Below are 7,310 nucleotides of genomic sequence, written 5' to 3'. Positions count from 1 at the left end.
TCCAATGTAATGTAATGTAATGAAATGTAATATTACCCGCGGAGCGAGGTGCAGCACGACCACTCACTCCAGCATCCGGAAGATAAAGTAATACAACATACAGATTAGATTAGTGGTGGAGAGATTGCAAATTACTGGCCTCTGAATATTATCTTTCGAACATGTGAAGGGTAGCCTATAAGGTTTATCCTCTATGGGATCGGTGTCCCTATACCGGGGACGGTAGATGCTAATGTGATTAGAATGACATTGTAAGTAACAGCAAACTTTCCAGGACATAGAAATGTCTTATATGGCAGAAATCTTAAATTCTTGTTAATCCAACGGTACTGTCCAATTTACAGTAGCTACTACAGTGAAAAAATACCATGCTATTGTTTGAGGAGAGTGTGCAACAACAAACGACAACTGGTTTGATACATTCACCTTTGAAGGTAAGTAATGTACTTACATTCAATCTTGCTCTGATTTGTCATCCTGTGGGTCCCAGAGATAAAAATGTAGCATAGTTTGTAGCATATATTCAAATGTAGGAGCTGGGTTCTACAATTTGAACCCCTGCTGTCTCTGGCTCTGCACCCACCCCGCCCAGCCATCTAGATGTGTGAAAGTTAGTGTATAAGCTAATGATCCATGTATAACATTCCTGGGAGTGTGTAAACTAAAATGTTGTATTACCATATCATTTTTGTATGTTCTCTATAGTTATGTACTTGAAAATGTATCAATTGACCAATTCGGCACATTTGGGCAGACATACAAAATACTGTGCAGTATTGCAATGCTTCGCTGGATCAATCTGAAACGCTGCACACACGCTGCTGTCATCTAGTGGTCAAAATCTTTATTGCGTCTAAACTGCAATATTATATTATGGCCTTTCTCTTGCATTTCAAAGATGATGTACAAAAACATTTTTGGAAAACGCATGTTTTTTTGGTTTGTATTATCTTTTACCAGATCTAATGTGTTATATTCTCCTACATTAATTTCACATTTCCACAAGCAAAAAGTGTATCAAGAATATGCATATCCTTGCTTCAGGTCCTAAGCTACAGGCAGCTTGATTTGGGTATGTCATTTTAAGCGAAAATTTAAAAAAAGGGTCTGATCCTTAAGAGGATTTATATCAAGGTTACTTTGTGCATCTGTTGTATACTTAAGCAATAAGGCCCAAGGAGGTGTGGTATATGGCCAATATACCATGGCTAAGGTCTGTTCTTAAGCACGACGCAACGCGGAGTGCCTTGACATGGTCCTTAGCCATGGTATATTGGCTATATATCACATAATTGCTATTATAAACTGGTTACCAACCTAATTAGAGACGTAAAAATATTTTTTTTGTCATACCCGTGGTACACGGTCTGATATACCACTGCTGTCAGCCAATCAGCATTCAGCATTCAGTTTACAATTGTTCTTACACCTTTTTGGAGGATCTGTAATTGATTGAATCCCAGCCTAAGCCTCTGAGGCTTTTGGGGAAAATGAAACAAACAAAACAAAACAAAAAGCAATGTTTCCAGATGATCCAAATTATAACAAATTCTAGATGCCTTCAGATGCTTTTGTAATTGTCTTATTTGTACATTCATCTCATGATGCCCTACTTTTATTTTTATTTTTCTTGTGGATTTTTACATTTAACATTTTTAGCTGATCCAGACCTGTCCCTGTTGGCTCCCAGCCCCACTGGGCTGCACCTTATGCCAGACACAGCCTGGGCTCTTAATCTTTTCCTACACCCCTCCTTCCATCTCTCCCTCCATCCCTCTCTCCATCCAATGGTGCCAACTGGTGGCATTTAGCAGCTGCTGTGGCTGTTTGGCCGGGATTAGTCACGTTTAGTCCATCCTCCCAGTCCCGGGTCACCAGACTTATGGCTCCTGAACATTAACGTATAACAGATAAGGGCAACTAGTGGGATCTGATCTGTGATCTGGGAGCAGGGCAGGCTGATGTTAAGACTAAGGGAATCCCTTAAATTCTCCTGAGGACTCTCGTGTGGGTTTGGGCTGCATCTCAAATGGCACCCTATTCTCTATAGTGCACCAGTTATGTAAAGTACTTCAGTAAAAATTCTTGAAAGTACTACTTAAGTCGTTTTTTTGGGGTATCATCCATTTCTCCCTCTTCAGACATCATAAAGTCATTCAAGAGCATTTAAATCAAGACAGTAGAATAACAAGTATTTTTATGTTTGAAAACTGCATTTAAATCAAGACAGTAGAATAACAAGTATTTTTATGTTTGAAAACTTTTACTTCACTACATTCCAAAACAAAATGATGTACTTTTTACTCCATACATTTTCTCTAACACGCAAAAGTACATTGAATGCAGAAAGGAAAATGGTCTAATTCACACGCTTACAGTGCCTTCGGAAATTATTCAGACCCCTTGACATTTTCCATATTTTGTTACATTACAGACTTATTCTAAAATTGATTAAATAAATTAAAAAAGCTCAGCAATCTACACACAATACCCCATAATAACAAAGCAAAAACTGTAATTTTTTTGCAAATTTATAAAAAATATAAACCAGAAATACCTTATCTACTTAAGTATTCAGACCTTTTGCTATGAGACTCGAAATTGAGCTCAGGTCCATCATGTGGTAAATTCAATTGATTGGACATGATTTGGAAAGGCACACACCTGTCTATATAAGGTCCCACAGCTGACAGTGCATGTCAGAGCAAAAACCAAGCCATGAGGTTGAAGGAATTGTCCGTAGAGCTCCGAGACAGCATTGTGTCGAGGCACAGATCTGGAGAAGGGTACCAGAACTGAGCAATCAGAGAAGGGCCTTGGTCAAGTAGGTGACCAAGAACCCGATGGTCAATCTGGCAGAGCTCTAGAGTTCCTCTGTGGAGATGGGAGAACCTTGCAGAAGGACAACCATCTCTGAAGCATTCTAACAATCAGGCCTTTATGGTAGAGTGACAAGACTGAAGACACTCCTCAGTAGAAGGCACATGACAGCCTGCTTGGAGTTTGCCAAAAGGCACCTAAAGACTCTCAGACCATGAAAAACAAGATTCTCTGGTCTGATGAAACCAAGATTGAACTTGGCATGAATGCCAAGCATCACATCTGGAGGAAATCCGGGCACCATCCCTACGGTGAATATGGTGGTGGCAGCATCATGCTGTGGGGACGTTTTTCAGCGGCAGGGACTGGGAGACTAGTCAGGATCAAGGCAAAGATGAACGGAGCAAAATACAGAGAGATCCTTGATGAAAACCAGCTCTAGAGCCCTCTGGTCCTCAGACTGGGGCGAAGGTTCACCTTCCAACAGGACATCAACCCTAAGCACACAGCCAAGATATAGCAGGAGTGGCTTCGGGACAAGTCTCTGAATGTCCTTGAGTGGCCCAGCCAGAGCCCAGACTTGAACCCAATCGAACATCTCTGGAGAGACTTGAAAATAGCTGTGCAGCGACACTCTCCATCCAACCTGACAGAGCTTGAGAGGATCTGCAGAGAAAAATGGGAGAAACTCCCCAAATAGATGTGTGCTAAGCTTGTAGCGTCATACCTATTAAGAATCAATGTTGTAATCGCTGCCAAAGGTGCTTCAACGAAGTACTCAGTTAATGGTCTGAATACTTTGTCATATTTCAGTTTTATATTTTTTTACAAATTAGCAAAAATCTCTAAAAAAATGTTTTTGCCTTGTCATTATGGGATATTGTGTGTAGATTGAGGGAAAAAACGACTTAATCAATTTTAGAATACGGCTGTAACGTAAACATGTGGAAAAAGTCAAAGGGTTTGAATACTTCCCGAAGGCACTGTATCAGTAGAACATCAATGGTTATCCCTACTGCTTTTGATCTTACGGACTCACTGAACACATGCTTTGTTTGTCAATTATGTCAGTGTTGGAGCGTGCTCCTTGCTATTTGTAAATTATAAGGAATTTGAATTGATTTATAATTTAATTTTAATACTTAGGAATATTGTAGCAATTACATTTGCTTTTGATACTTAGGTATATTTTAGGAATTACATTTACTTTTGACAGTTAAGTATTTTTAAAACCAAATACTTTTACTCAAATAGGAATACACTGGGTGACTTAAACTTGAGTAATTTTCTACTAATGTCACGTCCTGACCATAGAGAGCTCGTATTTTTCTATGGTAGAGTAGGTCAGGGCGTGACTGGGGGGTTTTGTCTAGTTTATTTATTTCTATGTTTAGTTCTAGTTTCTTTTTTCTATGTTGGGGTTTTTGTCTAGGTTACATTTTCAATGTTGTGTTCTAGGTTCTTTTTTCTATGTTGGTTTTTTGTCTAGTTTACGTTTTCTATGTTGTTCTAGGTTCTTTTTTCTAGGTTGGGGTTTTCGTATGATTCCCAATTAGAGGCACCTCGTCATCGTTGTCTCTAATTGGGGATCATATTTAAGTTGTTGTTTTTCCCACTAGTGTTTGTGGGAGATTATTTTGAGTTTATGCATGTAGCATCTCTTCGTCACGGTTTGTTGTTTTTGTTTATAGTTTATTGTCTGTCTTGCATAGTTTCACATAGAAATAAAAATGTGGAACGATACGCATGCTGTGCCTTGGTCTCTTTCATACGACATCCGTGACAACTAAGGTATCTTTACTTTTTGTCAAGTATTTCAACTGGGTACTTTTTTGCACTACTTTTGACTATTGAAAACCATATCACACAGGAGCTTATCTTATCTCTCTTTGAGGCTGTGGGCCATGTGCTGTACATCAAATGGTTGCTATAGATTATTGTAACTATGGCCTAGATTCAATCCGATCAAGCGTTAACAAGTGATTGCCGACAGGTGTAAGTGCGTCAAATCGGTGAGCAGCTGCTCATGTGGTCATTGTCACAAAGTCACACCTGTCCCACTCATATTAGAAGTTCAGAATGACAAAGTTTGGGCTATATAGAAATAATGACACTCAAAAGGAAAATCATTAAATCAAATCAAATTTGTCACATACACATGGTTAGCAGATGTTTATGCGAGTGTAGCGAAATGCTTGTGCTTCTAGTTCCAACCATGCAGTAATATCTAACAAGTAATCTAACCTAACAATTTCACAACAACTACCTAATACACACAAGTGTAAAGGAATGAATAAGAATATGTACAACGAAATATATGAATGAGTGATGGCCGAACGGCATAGGCAAGATGCAGTAGATGGTATAGAGTACAGTATATACATATGAGATGAGTAATGTAGGGTATGTGAACATTATATAAAGTGGCATTGTTTAAAGTGGCTCGTGATACATTTATTACATCAATTTTCCCACTATTAAAGTGGCTAGAGTTGAGTCAGTATGTTGGCAGTAGCCACTCTGGCAGTAGTGTCGTCTGCGAACTTGATGATTGAGTTGTAGGCATGCATGGCCACGCAGTCATGGGTGAACAGGGAGTACACGAGAGGGCTGAGAACGCACTCTTGTGGGGCCCCAGTGTTGAGGATCAGCGGGGTGGAGATGTTGTTACCTACCCTCACCACCAGGAGACGGCCCGTCAGGAAGTCCAGGACCCAGTTGCACAGGGCGGGGTCGAGACCCAGGGTCTCGAGCTTAATGATGAGTTTGGAGGGTACTATGGTGTTAAATGCTGAGCTGTAGTCGATGAACCGCATTCTTACATAGGAATTCCTCTTGTCCAGATGGGTTAGGGCAGTGTGCAGTGTGATTGCGATTGCGTCGTCTGTGGACCTATTGGGGCGGTAAGCAAATTGGAGTGGGTCTAGGGTGTCAGGTAGGGTGGAGGTGATATGGTCCTTGACTAGTCTCTCAAAGCACTTCATGATGATGGAAGTGAGTGCTACGGGGCGGTAGTCATTTAGCTCAGTTACCTTAGCTTTCTTGGGAGCAGGAACAATGGTGGCCCTTTTGAAGCATGTGGGAACAGCAGACTGGGATAAGGATTGATTGAATATATCTGTAAATTACACAAGCCAGCTGGTCTGCGCATACTCTGAGCACGCGGCTGGGGATGCCGCCTGGGCCTGCAGCCTTGCGAGGGTTAACATGTTTAAATGTTTTACTCACGTTGGCTGCAGTGAAGGAGAGCCCGCAGGTTTTGGTAGCGGGCCGTGTCAGTGGCACTGTATTGTCCTCAAAGCGAGCAAAGAAATAGTTTAGTCTGTCTGGGAGCAAGACATCGTGGTCGGCGACGGGGCTGGTTTTTCTTTTGTAGTCTGTGATTGACTGTAGACCCTGCCACATACCTCTCGTGTCTGAGCCGTTGAATTGCAACTCTACTTTGTCTCTATACTGACGCTTAGCTTGTTTGATTGCCTTGCGGAGGGAATAGCTACACTGTTTGTATTCGGTCATGTTTCCGGTCACCTTGCCCTGATTAAAAGCAGTTGTCCGCACTTTCAGTTTTGCGCAAATGCTGCCATCAATCCACGGTTTCTGGTTGGGGAATGTTTTAATAGACGCTGTGGGTGCAACATCACCGATGCACTTGCTAATAAACTCGCTCACCGAATCAGCGTATTCATCAATGTTGTTGTTCGACGCTATGCGGAACATATCCCAGTCCACGTGATCGAAGCAATCTTGAAGAGTGGAATCCGATTGGTCGGACCAGCGTTGGACAGACCTGAGCGCGGGTGCTAACTGTTTTAGTTTCTGTCTATAGGCTGGGAGCAACAAAATGGAGTCGTGGTCAGCTTTTCCGAAAGGAGGGCGGGGGAGGGCCTTATATGCATCACAGAAGTTAGAATAACCATGATCTAGGGTTTTGCCAGCCCGGGTCGCGCAATCGATATGCTGATATAATTTAGAGAGCCTTGTTTTCAGATTAGCCTTGTTAAAATCCCCAGCTACAATAAATGCAAACAAAATTATAAATATTTCTATCAGCCTAATCGGGGAGTAGATTACATCTCATATTCCAGTCCTCGAACTTGTAAACAAGGCAGCATGGGATTTATCTTGATAGAACTCCATGCAGTCAATGGAAATGTCCCCTTTAGGTAAAATGCCGAGACACCGCCAAAACAACCACTATGCGGGTGGCGGCTAGCACAGATCTGATAGACTCTAGCCCTAAGTCTGTGAGAGATCTGAGAATGTATCCATTAGAGGAGCATTTAATAATGTTTGCATGTTTCCTGTGTCGCTTTGTGTTCTGGGTCTACTTTGAACCCTTTACATTTCCTGTCTTTTTGTTCACCATAAGGTGCCAAATATGTTTTTTGTGATGCCAAGAAAATGAAACTCCAAAAATCCAACTAGCTATCCAAAATTACGGGTTTCAAATAAGAAAACCAACTCATCAGACAATCAAAACATACTACACA

This window comes from Salmo salar, chromosome ssa03 (genome assembly GCF_905237065.1).
Source record: "Salmo salar chromosome ssa03, Ssal_v3.1, whole genome shotgun sequence".
NCBI lineage: Eukaryota > Metazoa > Chordata > Actinopteri > Salmoniformes > Salmonidae > Salmo > Salmo salar.
The sequence above is the reverse complement of the archived record's forward strand: the minus strand, read 5'-3'. Positions refer to the sequence as shown.